We start from the raw sequence: 18,156 nt of genomic DNA, 5'->3' as shown, positions 1-18,156 counted from the left end.
AGGTCGATGGAGCCGGGTTATTACAGACACATAACTGCACAACATAGAGATACAGCTTTTAATCGAGAGAGAGGGCCCTGGATCAAGGAAAGATAAGCCAAATGCTAGACTGCAGTAGATATCCTAATATCTGATTAGCTCAAGCAGGCTATGCGATTATTTGTTGCCACTCTATTTCAAAGAATATGCGCACAAGCATCATCCTTGTCATCATTATCAAGATCACCACCACAAAGTGCGCAGCGTTGAACGCATCGTAACGGCGCGTCCGAGTTTTGGTGATGCTTGAAACCGTTTTATCTAAGTTTTCTGCTGCCTCAGCGCATCTTCGTGCATAGACTCTGTATTCTCGACTGCATATGCGTTGTGATGACCACCTTACACAAAAGTTATTTTATTACTGGTCTTTTGCGTCGCGGTTTATACCGCAGTGCTTTTGACGCAAACTTCAGTGATGGCGCGCGCCGAACCTGTGGACGGTTGTCGGCGTCTATGCGCCTGGCAGCTGTGATGTGCTCATTGCTGTTTCGGCAAACCTGTGAAGAATGCCAGACCCAGAAGCTGACTCAGTGCAGCTATGGGATAAAAAAATGCTTCATTCGAAGCTGCAATTCGGGATACCGAAGTTGGGCGGAATTTTGTTGTATCTCCTCATTTTTGGAAGTGGTGAGAAATCATTAGAGTGTACCAAAATATATTCCAATACGTTGCGCTTCGATTACAAGTTTGCACGCACTCTTACGAACTAGAGGGCCACGTCCTCGCTGCTGTTCCGCCGATTTACGCAGTCCCAGTAAAATCAACATTGGGACGACCCGGTGTCGACTACAGCTGCAATACTTCTGTCACTTCTCCCACTTAGAAATGTGCGTGCACAAGCCATGACACCGAACGATCACGCAGCACCTGCAGTAGGTCCACAGCGGCATGTTGGGACGATGGATGGATCGGTGGATGCTGTGAGCGTGCACCTTTGAAATGGGGTGGTGGGTGCCGCCACCAAGCGGACTCTTTCTCGAGGAGCCACCTGTCGTTGTTCGAAGCAATTACGTGAATAACCAGTAACATTATCTGGATGGGCGTTCGGGTGCACTGTCTGTGTGTTCGGGTGGACGCCTAAATTATTTTTCTTACACCGTGGTCTCTATTCACAATACTTCGCTTTGCATATATGCTGTTTTTTTTTAGAGCTAATAATTTTTTTAAAATCACATTTGCTATGTAGCAGTATTGTACTCGTTGAGCTGGTCTACTCTACGAGGCGGACATTAATTACACGAGCACTCGAAATTCATAATCGACTAAAAAGCACATTTTCGCTTAGTACCTTGCTTTAGCTTCAAAATCCACTCCAAGTGGATACGCCTTGTAAAATCACGAGCTTCAATTTGCAAATTGTTCTATGTACGTAAACAGTAATTTAAAATTTTGATAATTGAATTTTTGTCATTTAGTCAGTAGTTTAATTTTGAGTTCGCGCACAAGTAACGTTGACCTCTTCGAATATTTCTGCTAAATGAGAAGATTTGTACTATATGCCACAGGTTATGTTTTAGCCAGAACTGTGGAGCAACCAGGGCTTCGGATCGTAAGGCTTGATGCAACTGGTTTCGGATAACACGCGTGGTATCTGGAATGTATTTTGGTGGAATGTAATGCGACAGATCGATTACGTCCATGCTACAGAGGTAATGGTGTACAACCATAATCATGCTGCCGACCTATCATAGGAAGTAGCACCGATTCAGGCTATAGCGCAGTAAAGCTACATGACAGGTGGCTGCGTTTGGAAGCATTGGCAGGAAGAAACAGGCGTCCCACTTCGAGAAATGTCTTAATGGCTCTGATTCGCTTTCCACCACCTTCGGAATGGCAGACCATCCATTTGTCCACGGAGCGGCAAAGTTTCGAGTCATCGACACGCCGATTAACGGTCGCAAAAACGTCGTGGTCTCACGGTGCGGCATAGTTTCGAGATAGCGACACGCCGATTAACGGGCGCCAAAAACGTCGTGGTCTCACGGTACGGCATAGTTTCGAGACAGCGACACGCCGATTAACCGTATGGCCGGCGGCCAGCTGTTGCTTCTGTGCTTGTCAACGGTCCCCAATTGTGTGCGTGTGGTGCAGTGCGGGGGCGCGACCTCTGACAGCGGGGGGACAATCATCCGTTACCTCGCCCCTGATTAAAAGGGGCGTGGCCAAAACTTTTGGGAGGAGTCATGAGATAATTAGGTGAACTGTCATCCATACCTTCCTTTCCCCGACCTAAGGAACTAGGGAAAGCGCAGGTTCTAGGCCCTGCTAATTAGTCTAGAAGCTGAACCTGTAATCTGCTGAGAAGCAGTCGGGGGACTAGTGCCGTCCAGTATCGCCTGGACCGCCTAGCCACGTCGGAACTCCGCGTAACTATAGATGACGTACGAGACGACAAACCAATGTCTGCAACGAAGCTCACGGTAGTTCGCCTCAAGTTAGTTCAACCTGCTTGAGAGAAGTCGTCAGATCTAGACTCCCGGGAAACCCAGCCCAGCAATCACATCCACCTCAACAAGATCGGCTCGCCAGCATTCTTAGGGAAAGCTTTGCGCGCCGACTTCACGGTTTATGGACTTGCTGCTGCTGCCTGGCCATGCGTATGACGTCGTTGGTTTCTTTTGAACCTTGTTTTCGGTTGAACTTTGTTTTAGTGAACTATTGTGAAGTGTATTCTTGTATATTGGATCCGCACCCTGTTTCATTTTAATATCCACTGTTAATTGCTCGTCATATTTCTTTGTCGTCATCCTTGAGCTTATATTAAGTTCAGGTGTGTTAGTGGTGTTTTATTTTATTTTATTTTATTAATTTGTGTATCGTTGTCAGTCGATAAATATCTTGTGCTTCTTGTTTTTGTTTTGTTTTTTTTCTTTTTACTCCCGACTCTGACCCTTTCACTGTGTTCGCTTGAGTACAGAACGACCAACCGGCTCGTATACCACGTCGATCGACTTCGCGCCGACGGCGAACGAGTGACAGCAGTGACACCAGTATAACATCTTTTTTTTTTAAATCGAAACGTGCACCTGAAACATATATACGCTCTCACTTCCTTGAACTTCATGCGAAGTACTGCTGCACATAATTTTACACAGATGCTTCCAAGTCTTCTGCTGGTGCGGCCTATGCAGCTATGGGGCGTCGTTTTCAACATCCCATGTTATGTGCAGAAGCATTCGCGATACTGTCAGCCGTTATCCGTATAAAACAGACTAATTGCACTAAAGAGCGCTAACGAGGTTACGAAAACATAACAACCCTGTTTTTGATGAACAGTATGCATTGCTATGCGCCGCGTACATGTGTGACCAAGTCATTGTCCTTTGCTGCGTACTTGGCCACAGAGGCATAAAAGGCAATGTAGGTGCTGGCGAAAACGCTACGTCAGTTGCACTTAGCGACACAGACACGAGCGTACACATCCTGGTCACAGACCTCAAGCCGTTCTTACGCCGTAAGTTGAGAAAGTATTGACAAAGACAGTAGCGCACCTAAGTATCAAATAAGCTACATCTGATCAAACGAAAATTAAGTAACTGGATATACGAAAGAGCGTCAAGACACAAGGAAGTGTTTTTTTTTATTTTGTAGATTACGACTAGAGCATACCTACGGCACTCAGCCTATACCTACTGCATGGAAGTGATCCTCCAGCATGTAGTGGGTGTGGCAACAGCATTACAGTTCGCCATACTCTTCTCCAGTGCCTATAACCCGTGAAACACGGGTTATATTTGTGTACAAGACTGGCGTTAGACAGATTTATATGAGTGGTCCATATTATGAGGGCTGGTTTTAAATGCGTAAGCATTTCTATGGTTACTCAACGAGAAAAATGTTCAAGCGTCCTTCCGTCCTCCGCGTAAGACGGACGCTTTCAAGTTCACCAGCTGTGGAAGAAGACGACGACGAACGCGCGAGCAGTGGCACGAGCGTGTCTCTGTGACTACGTGACGTGAGCAATCAGGCGGGCACTAAACACACTTCTAGTAAGCCAGAACTGTGGAGCAGCCGTAGCTTCGGATCGGAACGTCATCAGCGCACCTGGCGCCACCACTTGCACTAGTTTGCTTGCGTCATCAGTTTACGTCGCGCCGCCTTCCGCAGCCGTTCGTATCGTGGCAGCGCTGTCGCCTTTACCGTAACGGCGCCAAGACGACCGCAGCCGCTGAGCAGTGCAAGGATTTCCAGCCGTGTTGAGTGTTGTGAGCACTCAACACCACCTCGTTACTACGAGATGCTTACGCATCATTCAGATAACTCCCTGAGGAGATTCTACGTAAGTTTTTCTCTACTCAATGATACCAACGACGCCTTGTGCAGTGCCGTTTCAAAGATATACGTGATTATATAATAAATAACATGTTTTCGTTAGATGCGTATTAGCAAACAATCCCCTAGTGCTGACCGAACTGATAGGCATTTAATGTCAAATTATATGATTTGAGGCATCTCTGTCTTGCTTTTCTAGTTGTTATATTAAAGAAAATGAAGGAATTCTAAAGACAGTTTTCTGTAAATGTTTACGCTAAAATTATCCTTAACGCAAGTTAGATATGACGACGAAATTGGCAAGCTTACCAGAGTAATCATAGAGGCTTTTCAAGATAGGGTATGTTAACAACGCATGAGCACGTTCGGCTCCATTGACGATGGGGAAGATGTGCCTTGCGGTTGCATTACCAGACTCTGTGGATATGCAATGTTTCGAAACATGAAACCGTTTCCGTGCATGCTATAGTATTTTACAGCGCGGTGTCCTGTTTACGAGCGGCCTCCTGCTGCCGAATCGCTTCGGCGAAGGTACATGCATTTTGGTCCGGCACCGTATTGTCTTGAGCAGCCAGTTCAGTTGCGACGCGCTCAGCTTCAGGAATGCGAGTGGCAGAGTTCGCCGCGTGCGCGCTGCGAACACGCGAAGACGTCCTGCTTCACGCTGGCGTGTTTCTCGCTGGACCAAAGCGAGATTCGCCCGTCCACGTCATTGCCTTTCTGCGCCGCTTAGCGCAGCGCTTTTCTTAGTTGGTGCCATCGCAAGCGAAGTAGTTGGTGGTGCGTAAGCCCTCCTGTTGCATGTTGACGCTGCACTGCGTAGGCGACGAGGGAATCAAACACGAAAGACAAACCATGTGCGGAAACTGCATCATCAACTCAGCACAAGGTCTACACAGGCTACACCGCACTGGAGCCTCCGCTGCGGATGGATGAGTGCTAGGAGAGTTCTCTTTAGAACGGGCTGGTGGGTTGCGCCACCAAGGTCTCGTTATTGTATTGCGTAATGCCAACCTATCTTCAAAAAAGGCTGCCGAAGCGCTCTCTGACGAAGCTCGTTAGTGTCAAGATGCAGTACTTCGCTCCGCCGCTCCTAGATGGCGGTGCCATCCCTGTCAAAATAAACCCCCTTGATCATTTGAAAGCACCGACATTCTGTGAACTCTACCGCCGCGCCGAAGACCCTCGCACGCCCTCCTCTCCCGCCTCTCGAATCGGTGCTTTTCTCAGCGGTGATTGGCCCCTCGGGCCGTTGCCCGGGAAACGCGCGCGAAATGACGCTTTGCTTCTGCTCTCATTTTTCGTCGGCGCCATTAGCAGGCCGCCTCCGTCTGGTGCAAGCCAAGCTAACGCTACCACAACGCTAGCGCTCTTATGATATCTAGCGTCATGTGAGTACGAAAAATGCCTTTTCACGCGAGCCTTGGACTCGCTACAGGTGATCTGCAAACAAGGGGAGGGATCTGACGCTCTCGTTATGACATACGCATGAAGAAAACCATCAGTTGGCGAATCCAAGGCAGGCATAGGGGAGTGTTTCTATTTTTTTTTAATTGTGGTGTTAAATACTTCGAGATTGATTCTCGAAATATGATGAAAGAAATAATTGATTAGACAGTAGAAGAAAAACAAGCATGCGCCGCCGGTGGGATCGAGCCCACGACCTCCGAATTTCGCTTTCGGCGCACTACCGACTGAGCTACGGCGACGGCTGTCCAATCTTCAACTTTTCCAGATATTTATGTCTAGTGTAAGCTAATCTCGAGAGTGTTGATCAGGGCCACCCTCCTCCGTAGCGGCGGGCGTAGTACGTCCTGTATTACTGCGGGTGTCACGTGGACCATGATCGAACTTTTTAATCAATTATTTCTTTGATAAATGAGAAAACAATCAATTTCGAAGTATTTAACAGCACCACTAAAAAAAAGTTAGAAACGCTCCCCTGTGCTTGCCTTGGTTTCGCCGACTGCTGGTTTCCTCCACAGGTGATCTGAGTTTTACATACACTGAAATATATGTTGAAATGCATTTCCAGATTCATGACCCCGGTAATTTAGAAAATTGTACGAAGCATTTCCTTCCAGCCATCAATCACAAAATTACTACGTGATTTGTGGTCAGGTTTTACAGCGCTAAATATTGATTCGACACGGGTATCTGAAGGCCTCCTAAAGTGCCATCGAGGGACTTGTCTAGATACTTGATCCAGAGAACGTAATATTTCCATAACTTAATCTAAGTATCCGTTGGCGTGAGTAATCCATCCAGAGATTTCAAGTCAAACCCTTGGCAAGGCCACTTCTCCAAATGGTCGGTAAAATTGTCTCTCCCTCGAGATCATGAAAAATGTAATTGTCTTTCAAGCAGCTGGGACTTTTTTTTTATTCAACAAGTAATAAAGCAGCTGCATGGAAATCACTCCGAGGCACCAAGAAACTATCCTGCCACTAAAAACACTCGGGAGCAGCTTCATAAACAGCATTTCTGCGAAAATTGCACTAGATAAAATCTGCATTTAGCATAACGTTAGTGGGTTGAAAAATATCGAGGAATGTACAAATATATAACGTAAATACCCTGCCTTTAAAACTGTGCGCTATTAATACGACCGGTATTAAAATGCCAAAGCCTGTGTGGGCTAGGCCGCTATTTTGTAGCGAAGCGTTATGTTTTATTCTATACTAGTCTTACCATCCACCGCTCACGGCCGGCTGATCCCGTTGATAACGCGAGCGGACCGTCGCTCTGACCACTGACCAAGCGTGAAAAGCGCGAAAAGGCATTAGCATCGGAAAGGAATCGCTACAAAATAGCGGCCCTATAATAATAGTACGCAGTTATTGTTCATGCTGCAAGCGCTCACACTTAACGTTTTCATTGCGCAAAAACGAGAAGATGATTAACGGGGCTCATGGTAGGGTCAAGCATGTCCCACCACTTTCCCGCTTTCTGTTTTATAGCAGAACGTAAAAAAAAATGTCGCAGTTTCACCCGAAAGGCGAAGCATTATTGCGATAGTAATAAGAAGCCTACATGCAACGCCGTACAACGGCGTTGCATTGCATGTAGGCTCCCTAGATAGTAACTTAGTAGAGAGCTATACCCCACAAACATATCGCGGCATCTGCCCCTGGTGCGGCGACACACGCCCTACACTCTTTCACATCTCGTGGAATGCGGGGGCAAACCTGAACATTTAAAGACGCCTAACACGTCATTTGAGTGATGGGAGGTACAGCTGACCGGCGATACCCTGGCGGGACAAGAAGCTCTCGTCCAGCGAGTACGTCGAGCAGCCATGGCCAGTGGAGTAGAGCACTACACGGGCCCGGGCTTTCGGGTAAGCCCGGGCCCGGCCCCGCCCGTGGGCCGGGCCGGGCCGGGTAGAGCAGTTTTTTCGCGGGCTCGGGCCGGGCTCGGGCACGGCGTGTGCTTTTTGACCCGGGCCCTGGCCGGGCTCAGGTTTTTTGACGCGGGCCCGGGCCGGGCTCGGGCTTTCTGCGAGTTATTCTCGGGCTTCTCAACTCTGAAAAACATGTATTTTTCGGTCTCGGGCCGGGTTCGGGCCGGTTTCGAGCCGGGCTCGGGCTTAAGGTAAAGGGGTGGCGGGCCGGGCCGGGCGGGTAACGTAGATTATTTCCGGGCCCGGGCCGGGCCCGGGTCTCGCCATAAAAGTTTTGATCGGGCTCGGGCGGGCCGCCCAGTGTAAAAACGGGCCCGGGCCGGGTCCGGGCCGCAAAAATCGGCCCGTGCAGTGCTCTACAGTGGAGTCCTGGAATGAGGACACCACCCACTCGTCCTCAAGATCAACGATCTCGATGGTCTAAATAAATGGGTTTTTTTTTCTCTCTCTCTCTATCTGCCAGCAGTTTGCTCACTGAATTCGGTGGCTGTAAGGAATTGTCTGAAAGGCTGGGTACAGACAGCACTTTGCCTTTTGGGGACTATTTCATCTGTGACTCTCGCATTGCGACATGCGCCACTCTGTCTACAGAATAGATTGTATCGAGCATCCTACCACATGAAGAAGAGGAGGAGGAGGAGGAGGAGGAGGAGGAGGAGGAGGTAGTAACCCTTGTAGAGGAAGCACCCAAGAATTTAAGCTAAAGAAGCGCTGATGTACTCGAAAAAAGTGAAGTCCTTCGCTGCCCAGCAGAGTGTTGTGCAAGAGAAGGTTTATGAGAGCTTGGACACCGTGACTCAATTCATGACCCCTGCAGTCCTCAGTGCACCAGTGCAGCAAGAAATTCCTGCATTCTTCGAAACATGCTAAATAAGCAGAAATTCACATTCAAATAAGCAGAATTGCAAATAAAAGGGTTCAAATTTCATTTCAACACCTGATGTTTTCTTTAGGTCCTGATAACAAGTTGCGACATAGCTATTTCAGTTCAGCGAACTTTCTCTTTAACGAACCTTTTTCTGGGATCCCTTGAAGTTCGTCCAACTGAAGTTTGACTGCATACTTGAATTTAGAGAGGACGGCTCACTCAAGGAAGGCAGTCAATCAAAAGAAGATAGGGTAGCAAACAAAGTGGTCCCATGATGATGTGAAACCAAACCAATATGAAACGTTAAAACACGTGTTGCACGCTTGTCTTGCGCAACCATTCTGCGTTTTATAAAGGCAGCTGCGCGTAACAGTGCAACTTAGTGTTTGCATCAGGCAGTTTTGAAGGGGATAAACTTTGTTCAGATTCACACCAAAAGAAGGTGCAAAAAAAAAGTGCAAGTACAATAGACCACTGGCTGCGTGGGACATGCTTTTTTTTTCGTTGCCTTTGGCTGTTATGATGCTTAGTGAGTAGCACTCCGCGTCGCACAAATTATCTGCAGCTTTGACAAAGCTATACAGATGGAATTATCTATTCACGCAACAAATTGCACGTTTAAAAAATAACGATGTTATCATTTGTATTCCTATTGTTATAATGAAGTTAGCCGATTGATAGGATAGGATAGGAATAAACTTTATTTGTCCAACGGTTATGGCTGTTGGTGCCCGGGCTGCAAGGGGTCCATCACCGGAGTAAAATCTTCCAAGGTCCTCAGCAATGGCCCTGGCCCGCTGGACGACCCACTCCTGGTCCTCGGGTGCCTCGGTGAGGAGGGCCGCTTCCTTAGCCGATTGACTTTGGCTCTCCTAAAAAGTGGAGAAATGAAAGTGACTCGATTAAAGTGACTCAGCAGCTACCGCAATCACTTTGTGGCTTGTTTTTCTGCGCAATACCTTTTCTTTCTTCAAATTTTGAAGTCACCCGCAACACTAGCACGCTTCCATTTAATTCACTTTTCGGGGCCTGTTTCGCGTCTCGCCTTGCTCGAGCTGAGTGATTTCGATTTCGAGAACACACAAACGCGCAGGTGCTGCTGAGCGTCTCCGGAATGCTTACAGAATACAGTGTTGTTAAATTGAGGTCTCGCTGTTTTCCTTTCGAGAAGGCAAACAAAAGCCTGCGTAAGTGGCAGAATAAATGAACAGCGTCGAACGCAGCCGCCGCCTTCTTCGAAGAAATGTGTATTCGATATCGATATACGGGGCAGGCTATATGGATGCAGCACGAAAGACCTTAACACGTTATCGCTCGACGAGGTGGTTTGTCGAAACGTTGATTCTTCTTTTACCCTCTTGGCCAATCCTCCCGCTTTTATTACGATATGGACACTCAAAGCGGATTTCTGCCGTCGGCGTCGTCGTCGCCGTCGCTGTGAGGTTCCGTATGACGTCAATGGTGATGAAATTGTCGTCGCGTGCCGGCGCTGTATGTGTGAGTGAAAGGGAGCGAGGGACGCGCGCTTTCACGGGTAGCGAACGCATGGTGGAGAAGAAACGCGCGTTCTGCGCCGTTCCCTGAAGGGCTGCAGAATTAAGCGTCTCTTTCCTCCTTTACAATCACCATATATATATATATATATATATATATATATATATATATATTGCCACATGCCGTCACATATGAGCCATCTGCTGTGGCACGTACTCGCTTGGGGATTGGAAGAAGAAGAGAACGTTCTTCTTTTGGTCTGGTTCCAGTAAAGACGGGGACTTCTTGCTAGCTCTGTTGTTTCGCCCGTGACATTACTGGTGGAAGTGCTGGGTAAATGCACCTTCGCTCCCAAGTTTTCGCCGTCACTGCTAGCACCTCCCAGACAGCCACAGCTCCCACAGCAAGAAGCAGCCGCCGCCTGCAAGGACTACCACCCGAATTCGTTTCCCTGTCGTCGAGACTAGAAACAACAATGTCAACGACCACTACAAACCAGGCGAGCCAAACCCATGATGCCCAGTATTCTCTCCCGCATGTTTTTCATGCGCCACAGACGCCCAGACCGTTCCACGGAGACACTTTTGAAGATGTTGAAGACTGGCTGGACCACTTCGATCGGGTTGCCAGCATCAACGAGTGGGATGATGTTCGCAAGCTGCGGAGAGTTTACTTCGCGCTAGAAGACTCTGCGAAGACATGGTATGAGAACCATGAGGGTTCTTTTGCGACATGGCACGAGTTTAGCCGACAGCTCCGCGATGCGTACCGCAACGCCGAAAGAAAGGAGAGAGCTGAACAAGCCATCTCTTCTAGGAACCAGCGGCCCAACGAGAGAGTCTCGATGTTTGTCGAGGACATGCTTCGTCTTTTCAGACGCGCAGACCCTGCAATGCCCGAGGAAAAGAAGGTGCGACATTTAATGCGTGGAGTCAAGGAACAGCTTTTCGCCGGACTCGTACGCAATCCACCAACAACTGTGGCCGAGTTCGTGAGTGAGGCAACCACGATGGAGCGCACTCTCCAGCAGCGGTCGTCACAGTACGAACGCCACGACATCACGGCTACTGCGTGCTCTCTTGGGTTCGACAGCGAGAAGCAGGCCCTCGCAGACTTCATACGAAGCGTTGTGCGTGACGAACTGCGGCAACTCCAAGCAGTGTCACCAGTGGGACCCCAACCACCCGTGACAGCACTTTCGGACGTCATCCGGAGTGAAATCAGGCAGGCGGTGCAACCACTCGCACCACCTAGACCTGAGGTCCCTGTGCTAACCTATGCAGCGGCATTGAGGGCTCCTGCACCACCATCTACAGATCCCATCATGCGTACAGTGGACCAGGCTACACATCTGCTACCGGACACCTCTTCGCATCCGCTATCCGGCTCAAGGTATCCGAGCGTACCTACGTATCGACCACCAGATCACTCAAGACAGAGCGCTACTAAGGCAAGTGTATGGCGCTCGTCGGATAACCGTCCGCTATGCTACCACTGTGGCGAAGCGGGTCACGTGTACCGCGACTGCCAGTACCGCCAGCTAGGTCTCCGCGGCTTTCATCCCGGCGCGCGGTGCCCACGTTACGGTGAGCGTCCCCGCGAAATCGAAGCGTATCTGACGGGCCAGCGAATTTCATCGACTGTTCAGCGCCGCCAATCGCGATCACCATCCCCTCGCCGGTCCGTGTCACCTAGCTTGCCCTCGTCGTCTTACGCTCCCCTAAGGAACCGCTCACCGAGTCCCCACAGGGGAAACTAGGAACCGCGACTTCTGGGGGTGAAGTCGCTTTTCAACGAACATTCAAAGAACCTCCCTCGACGCAACGACCCGACGACGACCGTTCCGATTTTTCTTTATTTTTCGACAGTACTAAGATTATTTCTGCCGACATCGCCGTAGTTGTTGATAACCATGCTGTCACTGCCCTCGTCGACACCGGTGCCGATTATTCAGTTATGAGCGGCGCACTGGCATCTAAATTGAGGAAAGTCACCACGTCATGGCAAGGGCCCCAGTTACGCACGGCAGGTGGCCATCTGGTGATGCCAACTGGAATGTGCACGGCACGTATTCGGATCCGTGCGTCGACGTTCACGGGGTCTTTCCTCGTATTACCTGTGTGCTCGCGCCCAATAATCCTTGGAATGGACTTTCTTTGTGAATACGGCGCAATCATTGACTTACGTGAGTTGCTGGTGTCGTTCGAGGACCCTTTTCCTTCTGAAGCTGACAACATCACCCAAGTACCGAAGACCGTGCTACGTGTGTCCGATGAATCCGTGACTCTGCCACCGCGCAGCAGCCTCTTTGTCGGTGTGGAATGTGAGCAGGACGTTCCCCACGCTGTAATAGCGGAGGCAAATTTGTCTTTCCTCCTTGCACAACAAATATGCGTTGCCAGAGGAGTTATTCAGCCTCGAAACAGACAGGCTCACTTGCTGGTCACGAACTTCAGTGAGGAATATCGTCATCTTGCCAGACGCACCGCGATTGCATACTTTGCGGAAATTGCCGACGTCAACGGTCCGCCAGTATTAGCTGCTCTTTCGCCATGTGACCATTCTGCCAAGGCGTTTGCGAGCTCTCTAGATGTGAACCCGAGCCTACCATCAGAACAACGAGAAAGGCTTCTGGACGTACTCGATTCTTTTCGAGATTGTTTCGCTACAACGACGAAGGTTAACCAGACGCCGCTTGCCCAGCATCGTATCATTACCGCACCTACCGAAAGGCCCGTTCGACAACATGCCTATAGGGTATCGCAAAAGGAACAAGACGCTATACATCATCAAGTTCAACAGATGCTTAAAGATGACGTCATCCAGCCATCGACCAGTCCCTGGGCTTCGCCAGTTGTGTTAGTAAAGAAGAAAGATGGTACCTTGCGCTTTTGCGTGGATTATCGAAAATTAAATAAGATCACGAAGAAAGACGTTTACCCCCTGCCCCGAATAGATGACTCCTTGGATCGTATACGCAACGCTCGCTACTTTTCTTCCATGGATTTACGCAGTGGCTACTGGCAAATCTCCGTTGACGCGCGTGATCGTGAAAAGACCGCTTTTATTACTCCTGACGGCCTCTACGAGTTCAAGGTGCTTCCTTTTGGGTTATGCTCAGCGCCAGCTACTTTTCAAAGAATGATGGACACGGTTCTCTCTGGGCTGAAATGGCAATCGTGTCTCGTTTACCTCGACGACGTGGTGGTCTTTTCGGACACGTTTGCGCAGCACGTCCAGCGCCTCCAGACAGTTCTTCAGGCAATTCGAACAGCTGGACTTTCTCTAAAACCCGAAAAGTGTCATTTTGGATACGAAGAACTGAAGTTTTTAGGTCACATTGTGAGCCAGGCCGGCATCCGCCCAGACCCAGAGAAAACGAGCGCCGTCGCCGCATTTCCCGTGCCAACAAATAAGCGTGATCTACGCCGATTTCTGGGGCTCTGTGCGTACTACCGACGCTTTGTCAAAAATTTCTCTAAAATCGCTGAACCCCTCAACCACCTGACGAAGGAAGGCATGCCGTTTGTTTGGGGTCAGGATCAGTGCCTCGCATTCGATACCCTCCGAAACCTTCTCCAGGCCCCACCTGTACTCGGTCACTTTGACGAGACCGCTGACACGGAGTTGCACACAGACGCCAGCAACGTCGGCCTTGGAGCTGTCTTGATTCAGTGGCAAAATCACATAGAGCGTGTGATTGCCTATGCGAGCCGAACGTTATCCGCTGCCGAGAAAAACTACTCTGCCACAGAAAAAGAATGCTTAGCCGTTGTCTGGGCCATAACAAAGTTTCGGCCATACTTGTACGGTCGCCCATTCAGAGTAGTCAGCGACCACCATTCGCTTTGCTGGCTCGCGAATCTCAAAGATCCCTCAGGTCGCCTGGCGCGTTGGAGCCTTCGACTGCAAGAATTTGACGTCACCATCGTTCACAAGTCAGGACGCAAACACACCGACGCTGACTGTCTCTCACGTGCACCAGTCGGAAGTACCCCCGCTGACCTTGAAGAGGACGACAGTTTTCTTTCTGCCGTATCAGTAACAGACATGGCTCAACAACAGCGCGACGACTTGGAGCTCAGTCCTCTCATTGACTACCTGGAAGGGCGTACGTCAAGTCTTCCTCGAAGTTTCCCACGCGCGCTAGCCTCCTTTTGTTTCCGGGATGGCGTGCTTTATAAGAAGAACTTTGACCATACGCAAGCTACATACCTGCTAGTCGCGCCGACCTCGCTTCGTGACGATATTTTACGTGCCTGTCACGACGAACCATCGTCCGGACACCTGGGGTACACACGCACGTTGGAACGAATTCGCCGCTCTTACTACTGGCCACGTCTCGCAAAGACTGTGAAGCATTACGTTCGCACATGTCGCGACTGCCAACGACGTAAGACTCCACCTGTGCGGCCAGCAGGGCTGCTACAACCAGTATCAATACCGCAGAGGCCATTTCATCAGATCGGTATGGACTTGCTGGGATCATTCCCCACGTCTTCGTCCGGCAATCGGTGGATTGTGGTTGCTACCGATTACCTAACACGGTACTGCGAAACAAAGGCACTCCCAAAAGCTACCGCAGCAGACATCGCCCATTTTTTCGTGCACAGCATTGTCCTCCGTCACGGAGCGCCAGCGGTCGTCATTACCGATCGTGGGACAGCTTTCACCGCCGAGATGTTACAGGAAGTCTTGAGGCTAAGTGGCACTGCACATCGCAAAACGACGGCTTATCACCCCCAAACAAATGGACTGACTGAACGCCTGAACAAGACAATCGCGGATATGCTGTCAATGTATGTGGCCATTGACCACAAGAACTGGGACGATATCCTTCCTTACGTCAATTTTGCGTACAATACCGCAATTCAAGAAAGTACAGGCTTCACACCTTTCCGCTTAGTGCACGGTCGAGAGGTCACCACGATGCTCGACGCCATGCTCCTTCCCGACAACTTAGGGATGTTTCACACGGACGCGGCCATGTTCGCTCAGCGCGCCGAGGAGGCCCGTCAACTCGCGCGATGCCGTATTCAGTGTCGCCAAACCGCAGACGCACGGCGCTACAACCTTCGCCACCGCGAGGTTGCCTACAATCCTGGCGATGAAGTGTGGGTGTGGACCCCCATCCGACAGCGGGGCCGGTCAGAAAAGTTGCTGCGTCGCTACTTCGGCCCCTACAAGATTGTACGGCGACTCAGTGACGTTACCTACGAGGTTCTCCCAGAAGGCACCCCAAGAAACTCCCGTCGGCTTCCTCAAACTGAAGTGGTTCATGTTTCAAGACTGAAACCATATTTTTCGCGCTGTGCCTCGACCGTCGAGTGACTATACTATATTGACGACTTACGCCGTTCTTTTTGTTTTTTGTTCGTTTTCGTTGTGTTCTGTGTTTTTTTTTTCCTTTTCTTCCTTCTTTCCCAGAACCAGATTGTTCTTTCGCGTTACGACACATTTCTTTCATTTATATTGTCACCCTCATTTTTTATATATTTTTTTTACCCTCATTTACAGCATCGAGACGATGCTTCTTTAGGAGAGGGGGTAATGCCACATGCCGTCACATATGAGCCATCTGCTGTGGCACGTACTCGCTTGGGGATTGGAAGAAGAAGAGAACGTTCTTCTTTTTGGTCTGGTTCCAGTAAAGACTTCTTGCTAGCTCTGTTGTTTCGCCCGTGACAGTATAGACAATATGTTCTCAGAATTTCCTCTGCCTTTTCTGTCATCAGACTAACACTCGTATTTTAAAAGCGAAAAACAGAAAAGAAAGGTATAACGGCACGCGGCACAATACATAAAAAAAGCACGCCTAGGACCTCTACAGCAGTCTTAAGTTGCGAAGTAAATAAAGTAACGCCGTAGACGGTGTCACTGTAAGGCTTGCTACACAGTATTTTCAAGGCGCGGACAGTTTGTAACGTGACGGGTAAGCAGCTTCGTGGAGTCTTGAAAAAAAAAAAGTACGGTAAGCTAACAAGAAGCTGAAGCGGAACTACGGGGGGTAGGCATGTTGTTAGGCTCGTCGGTTGTTTTGGGGTGCCCCTCGACGATTTTATAGATGGCGCGGGCACTTCAGAAAAACCGGCACTTCTCGTGCGGGTTCATGGGTGAACCGACGGGACAGCCGAAGGCCTCGGCGAACGGCGCGAAGTTTCTCATGGCGTCGGTGCACTCCGGCGACATGCGGTGGTCCGCGCTGTCCGCCCAGCATGTCACGTGACAGGCCGTCAGGAAGAAGACCTGCTCGGCGGTGTAGGCCTCCAGTCCCCAGAGGGGCACGTCCTGCGTGACGTCGCGGAACCGCTTGTAGGCGTCGTGCGCGATTTCCAGCGCCGGAAGTGCGGGGTAGAGCGACATCACGCGGGCGGACGCCTCGGAGGAAGTGCACCGGCCCAGCTTCCAGAGAACCTGTCCCGGAGCCCCGCTGGCGTCGGTGGCTTTGGTCGGGGGAAAACGAGCCGACGGTGTGTGGTCGCCGTCGAGCAGGAGCGTGAGTGTGTTGATCGTGCGCGCCACCTGCAGGGGCGGAAAGATAGGTGGTCCGGAATGAGATTCAATAAGGCGACGTTTACACGAATGCTACGCGAGCGGGTCGAATCAGACGTCGCGCTGCGGTCCGAGCCCGACGTGACCGCGTTCACATGAACTCGCTTCCGACGGCTCTGTACAACGTTGGCACGCACCGTCGTGTCGATACATCAAAGCGTTCGAACAGGTATTCCGGATATCGCCGCAGTCCGTAGAAGCGTTATTTCATGGCCTTTATCGTTAAATGATATTGCACTGTACAGTGCTTGTCCTGCTCCCGGCGCATGAAACACGTCTCATTGGTCTCGCGCAACCTCGGCTCTGGCCGTCTTGACCCGTCCGTGTTTACCTGCGCGCAGTGAACGGGTCCACGCTGGGCCAACCTATCCCATGAAGCCGCGAGCTCGCTTAGCCCGATTCGACGCCTGGTTCAGTGCCAGACCGGCCAGCGTTGACATGCACTCGACTGGTCGATTCTCAAATCGACTCGACCTGCTTCTGTAGGGTTCATGTAAACGGCCTGAATGAGAATATTCGCGTGACGTCACGGGCGCCACGCTATTGTCCTATTCGCAACTCCTACGCCCACTGAACAACAGCGCGGCAAATATGCGGAGCTTTCCAATTACAATGGTATGGCGGCAGCGATGACCTCTTTAGTCTGCGACAGCCTAATAATGCGGTGGAAAGTGACACCGTTGTTCAACATGCAATTGTATAGATGTACTAGACAATTACGTTGGCTTGTTGGTATGACGTCATGTTAAAGGCTAACTTTCAATGTCGGCATCTCTGGACAACTATATATGTGTTTCGAGCGCATAGACAGGTCAGGTGCAGTACAGTTCTGCGGATGGAGCTTGTACAATTACTTAGCGTGTCATCGAGTGTACTCGTTTGGCAGTTCTTTCTGTTCGTTAGCCTCAGATTTAGCGGCTGTCATCGACAACAACAGTCTGCTAAGTTTTCACTGGCTGAATAATCTCATCACGTGTGTATGTGTGTTTGTGTGTGTGTGTGTGTGTTTCTGCAGTTGCCGGCCTCCCGGCAACTGCAGCTTTCTTCTCTCTCGGGCTTCGCCTCCGCATGCGGCTGCCGAAGAGGCGAGCGCCATCTGGATGGTATTCTTGCAAGGAGCTACCGCGCCGCGGCGCTGTATGCGTGGTAGAAATGTTGTAAATGGGCTTGTGTTTGAGTTTCCGCGTTAAGAGAATTATGTTTTCTCGTATATTAAAATTACAATCCGACGCTTTCACGTCTGTAGGTTGTGGTTACGTCGCACTTTACGATTTTTCTGACGCACTTTACTTTGAGAAATTCAGATTAGTTTTCATGGCCGCGGAAGCAGACGCCGAGACGGACGCCGACGCCGGATTTCCCGCAACACTGGGCCTTTAACGCTATCGCGTTAATAACGTTTGCAAGTCCTGACATTCCATTACACTTTATGTATTACACTCCCATGTATTAAAAATACAGATGAAACGTAACATTATGGAAATTGTAGTTTGTTCGCATACCCAAGACTCTTCCGAGTGTGCGAGTG

This window comes from Dermacentor silvarum, chromosome 8 (assembly GCF_013339745.2).
Source record: "Dermacentor silvarum isolate Dsil-2018 chromosome 8, BIME_Dsil_1.4, whole genome shotgun sequence".
Lineage (NCBI taxonomy): Eukaryota > Metazoa > Arthropoda > Arachnida > Ixodida > Ixodidae > Dermacentor > Dermacentor silvarum.
The sequence above is the reverse complement of the archived record's forward strand: the minus strand, read 5'-3'. Positions refer to the sequence as shown.